General features: G+C 39.6%; 2 pseudogenes; one reads left to right on the top strand and one right to left on the bottom strand.

Moving 5' to 3' along the window:
• Nucleotides 1-8,546: 8,546 nt before the first annotated feature.
• Nucleotides 8,547-9,475, bottom strand: LOC134361095 (olfactory receptor 5W2-like; annotated as a pseudogene).
• Nucleotides 9,476-9,731: 256 nt separating this feature from the next.
• Nucleotides 9,732-13,288, top strand: LOC134391797 (dermatan-sulfate epimerase-like; annotated as a pseudogene).
• Nucleotides 13,289-13,501: the final 213 nt, after the last annotated feature.

Raw genomic sequence — 13,501 nt, forward strand, 5'->3', positions numbered from 1 at the left:
ATCCAATTTAATGTAAATCAATAAAATGATAATATCTCTTACATTTCACTGCACAGGGGTTATAACACACTTTCATCCAAATTAAGTCATGCTATTTCCATGCAAACCTATGTAGCACTTGTGATGATTGTTGCTCCTGCTGTTTTATAGATTAAGAAACTGGTGTCCTCTGAGTTCAAAGTAATAGTTCTTACAATTAATTTGTCCAAATAACCTATGTTGTATGATGATTATTGTCTTCAGAGTCATAGAAATGCTGCTATTTTCTGTAAAAGAGGGTCATAATTAAGTGAGAAGTGCAGGTAATGAATATGTCTCAATATCTTTCCCTCAACGTCCAAAATTGTGGAGCAGGCAGAGCTATGGCCTGGTCCTGGATGTTACATTCCCCTACTGCCCACGTGCACTTCTCAGGTCCTATCCAGCTTCAATAAACAAGGCTGCATCCCATTTTCACTGGGATGGAGTAGCCTGTGCTTCAGGACAGAGGCGGAAGATTAGAGAGGGTGGTGATTGCTGGAGAAGTGGGTGGAAGGGTCATTATGAGCAGTAAGCTCGAGTGGACGGGCAGGGAAGTGCCACGGCTAACCGTGCTCTCCTCAGAAAGCTGCTGTTGCTCAGCGGAGACTAGGAGGAGGATTTTGAACCTAATTGTAGGGATGCTGGTAGCACAGGTGACAGGCAGGAAAGGGGCTATGGTTTACTGTATGAGTCCTTCTGCCCTATTAAACTAAAATACACATGATCCATTCACCAACAGATCGGATGTGTAAGATGCATGATAAAAATATTTATATGTCCACAGTTTCGTAACCTCAGAGAGTTTAGTTTCTGAATGGGGTTTTCCCATCCCAGTTCCCTAGAGTAATATTTTTTGTTGTTGTTGTTTTATTTTATCCTTATTTTCTTGTATGACTCTGAAGTCTGCCGGCTTTGGTTAAAAGTGGTCCTTGGGAGGCTAATTAAATTCAAGCCTCTACTGTTGTATTTTACTCAAACCCATCATGTCCTATGTAATATAATACATGCCCCTCTCCATTCTGTGGAGGTGTAAGGGGAGTTGCACATACATGAATACCGAAAAGGGATTTTATCTGAATAATGGCATAGTGATCAATGTGCAAATCTCCAAAACCATGGCCTAAACCTGCTTACATACCTGTCCCTTTAAATATATCTTTAAAAATAATGATGTCCTTTATGAGAACATTTAGAAAAATATATATATAAGTACAGGTAAGAGATTATGAACAGTAAATAATGTCTGACCACCTCCATAAGCCATGCTAGCATTTTATTGTATTTTCTCTCTGTGCATATATGTACATATATATACACACACACGCATATACGTATCTAAAATAAACAAATAGATTTAAGTGATTACAATAAATTTTGCATTAAGTTTCATAGTCTCCTTTGGTTTTATAACATGATTTTATTTAAAGAAAAAAGATAAAAGAATTAAAGAAATATGCAACATAAATCAGAAAATCAATAAAAAATCTTCATACCTGTCTCAGAACTATTGACTTCATTGTTGGATGCAGCTCTATCCGCACAAATATTCAACATTGTCTCCTGACAGACCTAGATTATATAACCACTTCTGTGTCTGATCCCTTGGTGCTGAAACCTCAGTCTCTCAGGAATAAGAGACTGATATAATAGAAAGGTTTACCATCAAATATTTCAATTTTCATTTTGTTCCTTTCTACCTTAACGCTTAATATTCTTCTTTTTTTTTTTTTTTTTTTTTTGTCGTTTTTTCGTGACCGGCATTCAGCCAGTGAGTGCACCGGTCAGTCCTATATAGGATCCGAACCCGTGGCGGGAGCGTCGCGGGCGCTGCCAGCGCAGCACTCTACCAAGTGCGCCACGGGCTCGGCCCGACGCTTAATATTATTCTTAATTAAAAACAGTAAAATGTCTCTAATCAAGTCAGCATTCATTATTTCCAGTTCACCAATCCCTCCACAGGCATTTTGTATAATTGCATAATGTACAAAATAAACATACACCCACCCATGCTGACACACTTACACAGATGCACTTACACAGACACTATTCCAAACACACACACACAAAAACCAAAGATGTTTGTAAGGAAATCAAAAAGGAACAATAATGGCACTGCTTAGGCAGATTTTGTTGATTATACTATCAGAATTCTAACTTGTAAACAAAAATGGTGTTAGAATAAACAGTCTTTATGTATAAATGAATGTTATGATTAGAAGCAATGCATTCTTTTCTATTCTTGTACATTACTTTATTTAATCTATCCTCTTCTAATGGCCATTTGGTTTATATGCCATTCTGCATATAAGAAGTCTGATATGAGTAGAATGAAACATACATAATTTATCATGTTCTGGTGTTTTCTTAAAATAAATTTTAACAAATGACCTTTAAGGACAAGGAGACTTCATCCAGTATAAAGGAAATTTTGGCCTTCTTACCACAGTCAAGTGTGTTTTATATTATCTAATCATCATAACATGTTATCATATATTTCATATTTTATCACACATGTCCTGAGTTTTCTCTAATAACCTCATTATAATCTGAAAGCCAAAGGTGATGAATAACTTTTAGTTTCATCGATATTAAGTTTCATTGAATCCATAGAGATTACTCACAATAGATTCTTGAATAATGTGCAGCAAAGCAGATTAGTTTTAAAAGTAAATTCTCTTCAATACTGTCATAGAATGATATAGTGTGTTTTTTGAATTTTGTAAATTCACAAAATTAGTGACCCATAAATGACTTCTCAGAGGTGATTCGAGTTTCACTTATCCTAATCCATGGCAGGATCCCAACATTAATTGAGGGCAGAAGGGAGAAAATAAGGAGGTTTGCCACATTGGGAGATAGTTTACTTGATTTATATCAACCTGGCACTAGAACATTACTGGTATTCCTCTTAATAGAAAGTGATGTGAGGAACCATTGCATTAAGAAAATCCAGGAAATAAGAAGAAAAAAAAAATAGTGCCTGTTGAAGTTGTGCAACCTGACAGCCTTTGGTCATCTTCTGAGAAATATTTTATAATGTGTGACCCATTACAATGCAATTACAAACACAGGTTCCTATGCAGTCCTTAAATGGTTATTGTCGATCAATATTTCAAGAAAATATACAATAATTATGGATATTATCTGTACATCTTGAGTCTAAATGTGGTTAATTTTCTTGCCACAAATATTATATATGCAAAATTTGTGCAATCAAAAAAGCAGTAAGATGTGCAAGACATGTACCAGTTTATGTACTCCAATACCACAGGGGTTTAGTGTTTCTTCTGAAACCCCACCTGGAGTAAACAGAGTTGTAGATTTGTTGTTATTTTTGTTTGTTTGTCTTGTTTATAGTTATGAAGTTTCCCCCTTGCTTTCTAGAAAGCTAGAATACCTGTAAGTGAAATCCAATGAAATTAATATATTTTCTTTTTTTTGGAAAAGTGATTCTCAGTGACAATTTTTTTTTTTAAAACCGGTAAGGGGATTGCAACCATTGGCTTGGTGTTGCCCACACCGCGCTCAGCCAGTGAGTGCACCGGCCATCCCTATGTAGGATCCGAACCCCCGGCGGGAGCGCCGCTGCAGTCCCAGCGCCGCACTGTCCCGAGTGAGCCAGGGGGCCGGCCCCTCAGTGACAATTTTTAAGGCTTTTTAATATTTCATTGTGTATGTGTGTGTGTGGGGGGTGATCTCAATACAAAAATACAAATTGTACTCCTGTTACAGATATTGTTGAGCTAAATCTCAAACCACTTCAGTAGTTGCCACTAATTTTCCACCAGGTGAACTAAGAAAGTAATATTTTTCCCAAGAGCAAAATCTACTATCTACTTCTCTGGTGCGTGTTTTGAAGAGGTGGAGTCATCCTTGGGCACTTTCTGATTCCTTTTCAAACTCATTTTTGTCCCTCAGGTACTTTCCTGTCTCCACGGAATGCCAAATTTCCTCAGGTTACATTGCGTTGAGGTAGGATCCGAATTTTAATTTTGTAAACACGGCTGCCCCTACAGATTATGTAGTCTAATTTCCACTCACCATTACTACCAGAATGTGATTAGCCATATATTGCTGAAAACTGGACAATTTAAATGACCTCCAAAGGGATTTGTGTTTTAATAAAGAATCACTTTTTTTAATCGTGGGAAAATGACATAAGGTAGAATTTAAGATGTTAGGGACAACCAAGTAAGTAAAAAACAAAAATGAAAACATCTGCATCTAAATGGCTTTCTGGGCTGGCCCCGTGGCTCACTCGGAGAGTGCGGTGCTGGGAGCGCAGCAGCGCTCCTGCCACGGGTTCGGATCCTACATAGGGACGGTCGGTGCGATCACTGGCTGAGCGCGGTGAGGGCGACACCAAGCCAAGGGTTGCGATCCCCTTACCGGTCACAAAAAAGAAAAAAAAATGGCTTTCCTAGTGTCGCTGATACTTGTAATAATATTCATAGAAAAAATATCTGCCTATAAAGCCTTTTTCTTCAGAAAATAGTTGCCTGGCCCTGAGTCATGGACTATTATCAAATAAGTTCAGTGTATGGTATTGGTAACAAAGAAACCAGGTTCACTAGACTCTCTGTTGCCGAAAACAAAACGAACCAAAAACAAAACAGTGCCTGGGGATTGCTGACATCTCTGCTCTATAAGCAAGGAAGCAGATTTTTTGTAACATAAAAGATGATTATTTAATAAAATGTTCTATGAGAGTTGTGAGCTTTATTAATTGCACAAGCATAGATTGAAAATTTATTGTGTACAAGAAACTGATGGATACTTTCAAAGTAATAATGAGGTTCTGAAGTCACCTGCAATCAGATAATAGATAGATTTTTACTTTTGAGAATCTTTTAAAATACACACATGCACATATACACATATCAGAAGTGAATTTTTAGAAATGAAAACACTCCTGCAGCCAGGATTCACACCATTATGCAGAACATAAATAGCATAAATAGCATCTTAGAGACTGTATGTGAGCCCTAACATAAATTGACCACCAATATAATGGGTTAGTTTTGCATGATTTTAAAAACCTTGTAGACATCAGTCCATTCAGTTTGTATTCTTTTGTGTTTAGATTCTTTTACTCCTTTTAGTGAGATTACTTCATACTGTTTCTTGTGGCAGTAGTTCATTTATTTTCATTGCTGTGTGGCATCCTAATAGACAAACATACCATATGTGATTTATTAAACTCCAAATAATGCACTGTACAAGCTTTAAGTATACATATTCATGTGGTTCTATTGGGTACAAAACAATGAATGAATATTTGGAGGTCATAAATTATATATTATATATACATGTGTGTGTATGTGTGTGTGTCCATCTATAGTAGATAAAGCTAAACAGTTTTCCAAAGTTGAGTGCCAAATCCAAATTCTACTGCCAATGTATAAGAGCTGTCATTGTTCCACAATCACATAACACTTGAAATTAATATTAATTATTTTCACTAGAGTCATTTGTAGTTGAGTCACAGTACTGTACTGAGGTATTAATTTTTATTTACCTGGATATTAATATTTGTATAGCCACTTCTCTGACATGTACGGTAAAGTCTGCATGCAGAATGGCAGGCCAGTTAAAAGGGCTGTGCTTAGAGTATCTGGTCTTTCACAGTGCACATGCTCTAGCTGGTATCACTGTCATTGTCATTTCCGGTGGAATTAGTCTGGACATGCACTGCAGTTCTCTTGCATAAAGCTGTAACATGCATCACTTTTGTTGTTATCTTTTTTTGTTTTTATTGTAAATATCTCCAATAATGGGGACAGGTTTATATGACACTAGAGTCATAAATTTTTAGATACCTAATGTGGCACCTAGTAACGACTTTTTAGATAATCTAGTGTAAGTCCATTTTTTACATATGAGGAGACTGATATGTAGTGAGGAGAAGTGACTTGTTAAATTCCACAGAGATTTAGAATCGCTTTGGGTGACTAGCTCACAGTATGTTTCTAGAAAGAAGGGTTCAGGGAAGATAAAAGTTGCTGACTGTTTTTTCACAGAAAACCTCCTACTTTCTGGGTCATTGAGAACTACTATAGATTTATCCTAACAAATGTAGTTATACAACCCATCACTAGTATGTATCTGTCTGTTCACTGTGTTATATTTTTATTGAAATCTACCATCATTATGTCATGATCATATTTAGACACTTTAGTTCTAAGGCTGAAGGTAAGGGCTAAAGATAAAGAAGCTGCCTAGAGTGCTAACCCAATACACACAGTCCAGAGTGATGGCATATTTGGGCCGTACTATTTTTCATCCGTCCCTGGCAGCTGTATGAGAAGGGTATGATGTAGAGAGACACAGAGCAGAGGAGAATGATGGGGATCCCAGTGGACAGACTGCAATAGATCAAAGCATTTTGATATATGTTTTCCCTGTTTCTGTGAATTATCAAATTGAAGGGCCACTCCAGGCTATCTGCATCAAATTTCTATTTAAATCATGAATCTTCTTAACAATTGTCTTGGTAAGTGACTTTTTAACATTTAACTAGACAAATTCAGAGAAATGAGGCCTACGATCAATCAACTTGGTTTCTCCCATTTGTAGATATACCTTTATTGAGCTTAAGATCGCATCTTTGTTGGGATTACAATTTCCTCCTCTTTATTAAATGGGCCAATAGATCAAATCAATTTCTATGACATCACTGTCATATTTCATATGGAAGGGAGAAAAGATGTTTATGTTTTCTGAATTTGCAGCAATCCACCAACCCTCCAATTTGTTTGAACTTTAATAATTTTCAAGCAATGCTTTCATCTATGCTGTTGCTTTTAAGAAAGATTAACAAGAACATGTGTAAATTGAGAACATATGGTACAGGTGGAAACTCTTAAAACCTGTTTTGTAAAAGAAGCATGTCTCGTGGGTTTTTTCCCCTCACTGTGCTCTCCTATAATCTGTCACAGTGTCCCACAAATGCCACCTTGAAAAGCAGAGGAGTCTCTTGTGCTTTACTTTCATTCTGAAATGTTTTCACACAAGGACATTTTAAAGTGGCAGCTAGAATACCTGTCTTTTAGTTTGTATAATTGTAATGAATTATTGAGTGTCATTGAGTTTTGTATGATCCTTCAAATATATGGCCATATCCACATTTTGTCAATTCACTTCTCCCTTGGCCAGAGGCATATGATGTAGGAAAACATCAAGAAAGTACCCAGGACAGGGCTGGCAGTTTAGCTTGGTTGGTAAGAGCATGGTGTTATAGCACCAAGGCCAAATGTTCAGATCTCCATATTAGCCAGCCTCCAAAATAAATAAATAAATAAATACCCACCCACCCCTCTAAAAACCCTAAAAAACAAAGTAACCAAATGAATGTTCTTTACTTCCTGTGTAATCCTTATGCATGTCTTTGTAGACATGCACATTGATTACAACATTATCTTAGCATTCACAACATTTTATTTACCTTCTTAGAAGCTATAAAATATATATTCAAGGCACACATCTGGCCCTCAGTTAATTATACTTTGATATCTAAAAAACACTCAAAAATTTTATGGTGTATATTGATTTTTATTAATTATTTATGTTTTAGCCTTGTGTCTTAGGCAAGTGCTGGAATGGCAGGCATAAAATACACAATCCTTAAGACAAGAATGCTCTCAGTCTCATTTTGGAGTCAATAGCTTAATAAGCAGAGTAATAGAATAATACCTTTAGGTGAATATTAATCATGAATCTTAAATAGGGGCCTTTCACCAGGTCTGAGGAGGGGAAAGAAGGGAAGAAAAGTAGAGTGGAAGTGACTGAGCTGAGAATTTCAACACAAAGATGAACTTTACTGGGGCCTTTCCCTTTGTGCTTCAATTTTTACATCCCGAGCTTCCTCTTCTCTGGAAAAGCATTGTCCAGCACACCCCTGAGTTTCTACTTCTCAGCTTCTCCATATATACCTCTTTCTTCTCTCCACCCCCCATTGTATATTACTCATTGTTTAGAACTGAAACTAAAGGTCCCCATTTCAAAGAATCTTTTCTCCTCTATAATATAGATTTAGACATCTTCCTTGTATTTGAGTATGCTGCCTTTTGGCTTAATTGCATTTTACAGTTTATTAGGAATTATTTGTAAGTTTAATGTTTCCAGTTTCACTACATTATGAGATTCATTAGCATAGAAACTAATGAATTACCATAAAATGAAAAGCACACAACAGTGTAAAAGGCACATCCTAAAGACTTGATAACTCTCAGAATAATTAAATTAATTCATGAAATAAAGAGCATACAAATGAAAGTCAAGCACACTAATACAGAGACAAGAAAGTTTTACAAAACTAGAGAGAACTTTATTTAAGTTGAAGGCACATGATAAAGTATAGCCTATTTAGGAAATTTCAAAATTTTAGCATGCTGTGAATTAGTAAAATGTGTGTTATATTAAGTTAAGGTATTTAAGACAACTTTATAATACACAATTTGAAGAAAGCAATGAGTGTGCATTTCTGTGTGTATATAAATGCATATTTATTTACAGTGTATACCTATTTACTTAAAAAGTTTATTTTTCAGCTTTCCCAGGGCTTCTTTCACATCCTAGTTCTTTAGGCTATAAATCAGAGGGTTCAACATGGGAATCACAAGGGTGTAAAACAATGAGATCATTTTGTCCTGATCTAGAGAGTAGAATAAACTTGGCCAGAAATACATGAAGAACATAGTTCCCTGGAAAAATGCAACTGCAGTTAAGTGGGAGGGGCAGGTGGAGAATGCTTTGAACCTTCAATCAGCAGAGTGGATCTTTAAGACTGAAAAGATGATATAAAAATAGGAGACAAGAACTCCTGAAATGGTACTCAGTTTAATGAACCCCAAAATGGTGAATATCACCAGCTCATTGACCTGCGTGTCTAAGCAAGATAGCAATAGGAGAGGAGGAACGTCACAGAAGAAATGATTAATCTCATCAGATCCACAGAAACATAAGTGGAATGCCAAGGTCGTATGTATTAAGGCATCTGTCATTCCTACCAGATAAACTGCAGCTGAGAGTAAGAAACACACTCTGTTGGACATATTGACTGTAGCAAAGTGTTGCTAATGGTCTTGTACCGATCGAAGGCCATCACTGCCAGCAGCAGACACTCAGAATCTGCAAAGATACAGAAGATGAGAAATTGCAGAGCACAGCCAATGAAAGAAATAGATTTGTCTTCAGCCATCAGGTCCACCAGCATCTTGGGCCCAATTGCCGTGGAATAGCAGAGATCACAGAAAGAGAGGTGGCTGAGGAAAAAATACATTGGCCTGTGAAGCTGCCAATCCATCCTAATTAAAATGATCATTCCAAAATTTGCCAGGACAATAATGAGATAAACAATTGGAAATACAGAGAACGGAGTTACTTTTACTTTCGGGTTATCTGTAATTCCCAAGAGAAAAAACCCGTTACTGAGGAGCAATTTCCCCCTGTCCATTCTTCTCTGATCTTGCTCAAAACTGTTTCAAAAATCAAGAGAAGGATAGATTAGGATTTGACTTTTATGGATATCCAAAAAGTATTATTTGTAAGACAGAGCATGATTTGTTTCTGTAAATTGTCTTCTTTACTCTCAGAAAATACTCCAGACAAGTGTCACTTTTTAATAAGCATTCTCATGTGCAAAAACTAAAAATGTCTGGAATAGAAAGTTGACAAACTTTGATTCTAAATTTACATAGAATTCCCGAGATATGTGGCTTGTCTTGGGTTGGATCGCCCAGTCTCAGGCAGTAGATCAAAAACGGTTTGAAAAAAGCGCCCAAGTTGGAGAAAAAAGGCCAGAAGGCACAAGATCAACCACATTATATTTTTGACAAATAGGATCACATTTATTGTATTTTTCAAGAAACACAATTGATTTTTTCACTGACAATGATATTGGACATAAGTTAAATGAAAATTATTATGGTACTGTTTTTGGCACAATATCTTCAGTGTTTACTGAAAAATTAAACGAATTTTGTTAAACTGTCTTATCACTCACCCTCACTGGTTTCCACAGCATTCATGACCCATTTGTATGACTCACCTGGTTCCAAAGGATCAATCTCCTGAAAACCAGAGAGAAGTGGTGAGAAGAAGTGGAAACGCAGACTGCAGCACACACGTGAGCTTGTTGTCAGCTTTTAAACTGACTTTTCCATTAAAATCAACGTGGGAAGAAAACAAACGTCTCTGAGATGCGTGGACTTGATTCCTGAACTTACACGTCCAGTTAAGATCCCGGGGGCCCAGGCGCCATGGAATGAGGCGGCCGGGAAGGGGCTGTGGAGCCGGGGACGAGGCTGGCAGGCGACGCCGGAGAGGACGGAGCCGCGGCGGGGAGCGGGTCTTTCGAAGCCGGTTTGGCTGCCTTGGAGATGTGGAGATCGGATGCCACGATGAGGACTCGCGCCCGGGGCTCCCAGTGTGTTCTTCACAGATTCGCTTTGCTTGGTGTCAGCCTCCTTCACCGACGGGAACCCGGAAGTCACGGCTCCCTTCACCAGTGCCAGCCACGACAGCCACCCGCTGCTGGGCTTCTCCAGGGCGGAGGTGGCGGAGCTGCAGCTCAGGGCGGCCGGCTGTCACGAGCACGTCGCCGCCCGGCGCACCGAGGCCGTGCACACCACGCCGCCCAGCCCTGTGGAGCGCCTGCCTCCTTGGGAGCCCAAGGATCACAGCGCCCGCTGGAATGACACTTACGGAAGCGACCCGGGTGCCTTGGCCACGTTCTGTGTGCTGTATCCTGAGAGCACTGGAGCCCGAGACACGGCCAGAGACTACATGGAAGGGACGGCAGCGGCCTAGCTGCTGAAGGACGCTCCTTGGGATGAGGTCCCGCTTGCTCACTCCCTGGTTGGTTTTGCCACTGCTTGTGACTTCTTGTACAACTACCTGAGCAAGACACAACAGGAGAAGTTTCTTGAAGTGATTGCCACTGCCTCGGGATATACGTATGAAATTCATGCAGGAGAGGATGGGATTTCAATACCTGCACAATCACCAGCCCACCAGCTGCATGGCTTTGCTCACAGGAAGCCTAGTTCTGATGAATCAAGGGTATCTTCAAGAAGCCTACTTATGGACCAAACAGGTTCTGACCATCATGGAGAAATCTCTGGTCTTGCTCCGGGAGGTGACGGACGGCTCCCTCTATGAAGAAGTTGCACATGGCAGCTACACCACTCGATCACTCTTCCAGTAGATGTTTCTCATTCAGAGGCACTTTGGCATCAACCACTTTGGCCATCCGTGGCTTAAACAACACTTTGCATTTCTGTATAGAACCATCCTGCCAGAGTTTCAAAGGACTGTGGCTATTGAGGACTCAAATTACAACTGGTTTTATGGTCCAGAAAGCCAACGAGTGTTCCTGGATAAATTTGTCATGCGTAACAGCAGTGGTAACTGGCTGGCTGACCAAATCAGAAGGAACAGAGTGGTGGACGGTCCAGGAACACCATCCAAAGGGCAGCGCTGGTGTACTCTACGCACGGAATTCCTCTGGTATGATGCCAGCTTGAAATCCATTCCTCCTCCAGATTTTGGCAGCCCTACATTGCATTATTTTGAAGACTGGGGTGTTGCGACTTACGGAAGTGCACTACCTGCAGAAATCAATAGATCTTTCCTTTCCTTCAAGTCAGGAAAACTTGGGGGACGTGCAATATATGACATTGTCCATAGAAACAAATACAAGGATTGGATCAAAGGGTGGAGAACTTTTAATGCAGGGCATGAACACCCTGATCAAAACTCATTTACTTTTGCTCCCAGTGGTGTGCCTTTCATCACTGAGGCTCTCTATGGGCCAAAGTACACCTTCTTCAACAACGTTTTGATGTTTTCCCCAGCTGTGTCAAAGAGCTGCTTTTCTCCCTGGGAGGGTCAGGTCACAGAAGATTGCTCATCAAAATGGTCTAAATACAAGCAAGACCTGGCAGCAAGCTCTCAGGGGAGAGCGGTTGCAGCAGTGGAGAAAAATTGGGTGGTTTTCATCCGAGGAGAAGGTGTGGGAGCTTATAACCCCCAGCTCAATCTGAAGAATGTTCAGAGGAATCAGATCCTCCTGCATCCACAGCTGCTTCTCCTTGTAGACCAAATACACCTGGGAGGGGAGAGCCCTCTGGAGACAGCAGCAAGCTTCTTCCACAATGTGGATGTACCTTTTGAAGAGACAATGGTCGATGGGGTCCATGGGGCTTTCATCAGGCAGCGAGATGGTCTCTATAAAATGTACTGGATGGATGATACTGGCTACAGTGAGAAAGCAACCTTTGCCTCAGTGACATACCCTCGGGGCTATCCCTACAATGGGACAAACTGTGAATGTCACCATGCACCTTTGAAGTCCCATCACCAGGGCAGTTTCCCTCTTCATAGGGCCATCTGTAGATGTTCAGAGCTTCAGTATCCATGGAGACTCTCAGCAACTGGATGTGTTCATAGCCACCAGTGAACATGCCTATGCAACTTACCTGTGGACAGGTGAGACCACAGGACAGTCTGCCTTTGCACAGGTCATTGCAGATCGTCAGAAAATTCTGTTTGACCGGAATTCAGCCATCAAGAGCACCCTTGTCCCTGAGGTGAAGGACTATGCTGCTATTGTTGAACAGAACCTGCAGCGTTTTAAGCCAGTGTTCCAACTACTGGAGAAGCAGACCCTGTCCCGAGTCCAGAACACAGCTAGCTTTAGGAAGACTGCTGAGCGCCTGCTAAGATTTTCAGACAAGAGACAGACTGAGGAGGCCATTGATAGGATTTTTGCCATATCCCAGCAAAAGCAGCAGCAGCAAAGCAAATCAAAGAAAAACCGAAGGGCAGGCAAATGCTATAAATTTGTAGATGCTGTTCCTGATATTTTTGCACAGATTGAAGTCAATGAGAAAAAGATTAGACAAAAAGCTCAGATTTTAGCACAGAAAGAACTACCCATAGATGAAGATGAAGAAATGAAAGACCTTTTAGATTTTGCCGATGTAACATATGAGAAACATAAAAATGAGGGGTTGATGAAAGACCAGTCTGGACAGGTACGGATGGTGACAGCTACTCAAAGCAGAGCCCATCACTGTCTGCTTCGTATACCAGACTGTTCCTGATTCTGAACATTGCTATTTTCTTTGTCATGTTGGCAATGCAACTGACTTATTTCCAGAGGGCCCAGAGCCTCCATGGCCAAAGATGTCTTTATGCAGTCCTTCTAATAGATAGCTGTATTTTATTGTGGTTGTACTCTTCTTGTTCCCAGTCACAGTGCTAGCACCAAAGCTATAAATTGCTTGATCATTTTGTGATTATAAGGGTCTAGGCAAAAAAAAAAAAAAGATTAATTGCCCCAGTTTGTTATTGGAATTTTTTTTTTCAGATTTATTTTAACAAATTAAGAGAAGGTATTTTCACACAAGAAAGCAGGGACTTGGAGAAATCAGAACTGGAGCAGGCAAAGAAATTATTAAAGGAATAAAAGTAGCTC

This window comes from Cynocephalus volans, chromosome 12 (genome assembly GCF_027409185.1).
Source record: "Cynocephalus volans isolate mCynVol1 chromosome 12, mCynVol1.pri, whole genome shotgun sequence".
In the NCBI taxonomy this organism is placed as follows: domain Eukaryota; kingdom Metazoa; phylum Chordata; class Mammalia; order Dermoptera; family Cynocephalidae; genus Cynocephalus; species Cynocephalus volans.